The sequence below is a fragment of the Triticum aestivum genome, chromosome 2B, assembly GCF_018294505.1.
Source record: "Triticum aestivum cultivar Chinese Spring chromosome 2B, IWGSC CS RefSeq v2.1, whole genome shotgun sequence".
Taxonomy (NCBI): Eukaryota; Viridiplantae; Streptophyta; class Magnoliopsida; order Poales; family Poaceae; genus Triticum; species Triticum aestivum.
Window position 1 is genome coordinate 437,826,178 of NC_057798.1, and position 6,144 is coordinate 437,832,321.

The following is a 6,144-nucleotide window of genomic DNA, read 5'->3' on the forward strand; positions in this document are numbered from 1 at the left end:
GGGAGACGAGTTCGCTACCGAGGAGCCCGTTGAGTTTGCTTGTGAGGATCCAGTCAACTCTGACAACTGTGCAGGCAAGATGATCATACCCTCGAAATCACTACTATCTTTGCTATGCTAGTTTGCTCGCTCTTTTGCTTTGCCACTGCTACGATGCCTACCTTTTGCTTGTCAGCCTCCCAATTGCCATGTTGAACCTCTAACCCACCATTGTCCTAGCAAACCGTTGATTGGCTATGTTACCGCTTTGCTCAGCCCTTCTTATAGCGTTGTTAGTTGCAGGTGAAGATTGGAGCCGTTCCTTGTTGGAACATTTATTTACTTGTTGGGATATCATTATATTGCTATGTTATCTTAATGCATCTATATACTTGGTAAAGGGTGGAAGGCTCGGCCTCTCGCCTAGTGTTTTGTTCCACTCTTGCCGCCCTAGTTTTCCGTCATATCGGTGTTATGTTCCCGGATTGTTGCGTCCCTTACGCGGTTTGGTTATAATGGGAACCCCTTGATAGTTCGCCTTGATTAAAGCTTTTCCAGCAATGCCCAACATTGGTTTTACCATTTGCCACCTAGCCTCTTTTTCCCTTGGGTTTCCGGAGCCCGAAGGTCATCTTATTTTAACCCCCCCCGGGCCAGTGCTCCTCTGAGCGTTGGTCCAAACTAGAGTCCTGTGCAGCGCCCCCTCGGGGAAACTCGAGGTTTGGTTTTAGTTGTACGGAGCGCTCATCTGAGTGTGCCCTGAGAAAGAGATATGTGCAGCTCCTATCGGGATTTGTCGGCACATTCGGGCGGTGTTGCTGGTCTTGTTTTAACCTGTCGAATCATCTTGTTGTACCAAGATACCGAGTCTGATCGGTGTGTCTTGGGTGGAGGTCTATTCCTTCGTTGACCGTGAGAGCTTGTTGTGGGCTAAGTTGGGACCCCCCTGCAGGGATTGATCTTTCGAAAGCCGTGCCCGCGGTTATGGGCAGATGGGAATTTGTTAACGTCCGGTTGTAGATGACTTGAACTAAACTTAATTAAAATGAATCAACCGTGTGTGTTACCGTGATGGCCCCTTCTCGGCGGAGTCCGGGAAGTGGACACGGTGTTGGAGTTATGCTTGCGCAGGATGTTCCTTTAGCTTCTCGCTCGTGCTTCGCCTTCTCTTCTCGCTCTCTTTTGCGTATAAGTTAGCCACCACATATGCTAGTCGCTTGCTGCAGCTCCACATATAATTGCCTTATCCATTCCTATGAGCTTAAATAGTTTTGATCGCGTGGGTGTGAGATTGCTGAGTCCCTGTGGCTCACAGATACTACAACTCCAGATGCAGGTCCAGGTGTTTCTGCTCCAGTTGACGATTACGAGCTTCAGTGGGAGTTCGACGAGGACTCTCAGCGATACTATGTTTCCTTTCCCGATGATCAGTAGTGGTGCCTAGTTGGGGTTATCGATTCAGGACCTTGTCGCATGTTGGGTTCTTTTCTATTTTGGCGCCGTAGTCGGGCCATGAGTGTTTGTCTGATGGATGTTATTTATGTACTCTGATGTGACGTGGCGAGTGTAAGCCAACTATGTTATCTCCCCCTTTTATTATATATTACATGGGATGTTGTAATGATTGCCTGACTTGCGACACTGCTTTCAATGCGGTTATGCCTCTAAGTTGTGCCTCGACACGTGGGAGCTATAGCCGCATCGAGGGCGTTACAAGTTGGTATCAGAGCCTTCCCCGACCTTAGGAGCCCCATTGCTTGATCGTTTTTAGCAGCCGAGTTGTGTCTAGAAAAATGTTTTGAGTCCTTAGGAATTATATATCGGAGAGCTTAGGAATTCTTTTTACTTCCCAGTCTCCTCATCGCTCTGGTAAGGCATCCTGACGTAGAGTTTTGACTCTTCTCTTCTCAAATTTCACTAAATTTTTTTTTTAGGATCACGCGAGTATCTTGGTTTTGTTCCGATGGTTTTGTGACGAGAACATTGTTCTTGGTGCCTCCTGTCTTTAGGGGTTGTGGCAGTGTCCCGGGGAGTTGAGCTCCGAGGTGTTGTCGTCACAATTTTATCGTTGCAATTCTGATATACTTGAGATATGTTCGCCGACATCGAAAATCTCTTTTATGCAGTTCGTTGGTGAGATAACCTCGACGCCACCCAGTACTGGGGCGGGAGTTCGGGAGTATCGCCATAACTTGTATAACGGATGTTTTTCGAAGGTTGAGGTAGATGGTTTCCGAAGTTTTCCTGGTTATGTGTTGAAGGATGGATACAGCTGGATGTAGGATTTGCTAGTTTGGGTGAGATATTGTGCTTCCCCTGTATCCCCAACACCTGATTGCATAACCGGAAAGGTTCGGGAGTTTCATAGGTGGGAATTCTAGTAGCTCTAGTTCTTCTTCCACGAATATTGGTTTGAGATTGGGATTTCTTACCGATTATTCGTTCTTGATCCGTACCTTGTTGATTTATTTCTCTACCTTAATTCTTCGTGGCTTCTCAATTTATGGATATGTGATCAATTGAAGAGGAATGCATTCGTTCATTTTGTTCGGATGTGAAGACTATATGTTGCAATTTTCATTCCGTTGGATTCAGCTTCTATATTGTTGTCTATCTATGTGCTAATAGTGGTCAACCTGTTCAGGATGGCTCCTCCAACGCGCACGACTCCGAATCCTAATCCGCCTCCACCTCCGCCTCCTCCGGAAGCATGGCAAGCTGTGATGGCCGCTACTAATGCAAACACACAGTTGATCATGCAAATCCTCCAAGAGCGCAATCAAGGCAGTCAAGGGAATCAAGGCCATAATCAGCACCACTTTGCTACACTGAACCAGTTCCTTGCTAATGGCCCAAAGACGTTCAGCGGTTGTGTTGAGGCTACCGACGCTGACGATTGGCTAGTGGATCTGGACAAGCATTTTGAATGTAGCAACGTCAGGCCTGAAGATTTCGTCAAGTTCGCTTCTTTCCAGCTCAAAGATCAGGCTGCAGAGTGGTTCCAGCAGTACAAGGATTCCAGAGGTGGACGTCTGATCACTTGGGACGATTTCCGTCAAGATTTCCGCGCTCATCACATCCCTCAAAGTGTGGTTGAGAGTAAGCGTCAGGAATTCCGCAATCTGAAGCAAGGCTCTTTGTCTGTCTATGACTACAACAAGTTGTTCCAGAAGCTCGCCCGTTTTGCCAAGCAGGATGTTCCTGATGAGAAGAGTATGATCTATCAGTTCAGGGGTGGTCTTCGTGAGGAAATTCAGCTCGCTCTTGTCCTCTTTGAGCCGTTGAGATACGATGAGTTCTACAACATGGCACTGAAGCAAGAGGCTGCTCAGATGAGATGTGATGCTTCCAGGAAGCGTGCCAGAGATGTTACTCCGTCTTCCTCTACTCAAGTGGTCAAGCAGCAGAAGTATTGGCTTCCTCCTCCTCCGTTCCGTCAGCCGTATCAGCAGAAGAGCAAAGGTGGCAGTGGTTGAAACCAAGCCGTACGAAGTCTTTTGTGACGCCTCTCTCCAAGGTCTCGGTGCTGTACTGATGCAAGAGAAGAAAGTTGTTGCTTATACCTCTCGCCAGTTGAAACCTAATGAGAAGAACTACCCCACTCATGATCTCGAGTTGGCGGCAGTTGTACACGCTTTGTTGACTTGGAGACATCTTCTATTGGGAAGGAAAGTGGATATTTTCACTGATCACAAGAGTCTCAAGTACATCTTCACTCAGCCTAATCTCAACCTCAGGCAGACTCGATGGGTCGAAATGATTCAAGAGTACAATCCGAGTATCGAGTATACTCCAGGCAAGGCTAATGTGATTGCTGACGCTTTGAGCAGAAAAGCATATTGCAACAGTCTGATTCTCAAGCCTTATCAACCCGAGCTTTGTGAAGCTTTCCGCAAACTGAATCTGCAAGTTGTTCCTCAAGGTTTCCTCTCTAACCTTCAAGTCTCTCCTACCTTAGAAGACCAGATTCGCCAAGCCCAACTTCTTGATGCTATGGTGAAGAAGGTGAAGATTGGTATTGCAAAGAGTCAGTCCAAGTACAAGTGCTTCCGACTTGATGACAAGGACACTCTCTTCTTCGAGGATCGAATTGTTGTGCCCAAAGGTGAACTCCGTAAGGTGATCATGAACGAGGCTCACAACTCTCTCCTCTCCATCCACCCTGGTAGTACGAAGATGTATCAGGACCTCAAGCAAGCTTATTGGTGGACTCGAATGAAGCGCGAGATCGCTCAATTCGTGAACGAGTGTGATGTCTGCAGAAGAGTGAAGGCAGAACACCAAAGGCCAGCTGGTCTCCTCCAACCTCTTGCCATTCCAGAATGGAAGTTTGACCACATTGAAATGGACTTCGTGACTGGGTTTCCAAAGTCCAAGCGTGGCAATGATGCTATATTTGTCGTCATCGACAAGCTCACCAAAGTGGCTCATTTTCTGCCTATCAAAGAGTCTATCACTGCAGCTCAATTGGCGGAACTCTATTCCTCTCGCATTGTCTCTCTGCACGGTATTCCTCAAGTGATATCTTCAGACCGTGGCAGCATCTTTACCTCCAAGTTTTGGGATTCTTTTCAGAAAGCCATGGGCACCAACATCCGCTTCAGCACAGCTTTCCATCCTCAAACGAGCGGTCAAGTCGAGCGTGTCAACCAAATTCTTGAAGATATGCTCAGGGCTTGTGTGATCTCCTTCGGCATGAAGTGGGAGGATTGTCTTCCTTATGCTGAATTCTCATACAACAACAGCTTTCAAGCAAGTTCGGGCAAGGCCCCCTTTGAAATTCTTTATGGCAGGAAGTGCCGTACCCCTCTCAACTGGTCTGAAACCGGTGAACGTCAGCTGCTGGGTAATGACTTAATCACAGAAGCAGAAGATATGTGCAAAGTCATTCGTGATAACCTCAAAGCAGCTCAGTCCCGCCAGAAGTGCTACTATGATAGTAAGCACCGTGAATTGGCTTTCGAGATCGGAGATCATGTTTACCTCCGCGTCTCTCCCATGAAAGGTACTCGTCGCTTCGGTATCAAAGGGAAGCTTGCCCCTAGATACGTGGGACCTTTCAAGATTGTCAGCAAGAGAGGCGACCTCGCCTATCAACTCGAGCTTCCTTCAAACTTTGCAAATGTTCATGATGTGTTCCATGTCTCTCAGCTTCGAAAGTGCTTCAAGACTCCTGACCGCACCGTCAACTTCGAGGACATTGAGCTCCAAGAAGATCTCTCCTGTCGTGAGCACCCAGTTGCTATTCTCGAAGAGACTGAACGCAAGACTCGCAACAAGTCAATCAAATTTCTCAAAGTCAAGTGGTCACACCATTCCAACCGTGAAGCTACCTGGGAACACGAGGATCACCTCCGTTCTGAGTACCCGGAGTTCTTTCAGTCCTAGATCTCGGGACGAGATCTTTTCGTAGTGGTGGAGTGTTGTAACGCCCCAGATATACTTTCCATATTTGTATCCAACTCTTGCCGTCCCCGGCGCTAAGTTATATTTATTTCTCGGGTTGGGTCTTTGTCTCCGTGTGTTGTTTTTCTTTTTCGTGCATCCCTTATCATGTTATCACGTGCATTGCATTTGCATACATGTTCATCTCATGCATTCGAGCATTTTCCCCGTTGTCCGTTTTGCATTCCGGCGCTTCGTTCTCCTCCGGTGGTCATTTCTAGTCTTCTTTCGTGTGTGGGGTTTAAACATTTCCGGATTGGACCGAGACTTGCCAAGCGGCCTTGGTTTACTACCGGTAGACCGCCTGTCAAGTTTCGGGTCATTTGGACTTCGTTTAATACTCCAACGGTTAACCGAGGGACCGAAAAGGCCTCGTGTGTGTTGCAGCCCAACACCCCCCAAATTTGGCCCAAAACCCACCAAACTCTGCTCCATGTCCTAGAGCGTTCGATCACGATCGTGTGGGTGAAAACCGCACCTCATTTGGACTCTCCTAGCTCCCTCTATGCCTATTTATACTCCCTCCATTCAGATCTCTTCTTCCCCCGTCCGAAACCCTAGTTTTAAAAAAAAACAGCTCCCAGCCACCGACGGACATGTCCGCCGCCTGACCGGACACGTCCGCCGGCGCCCCCGACCACTCCGGTGCCGCCACGTGGCAGGCGCACCTCCTCGCCGCCGCCGCCGCGGGCCGGGAGGCCCGGATCCGGCCCCCGCGAC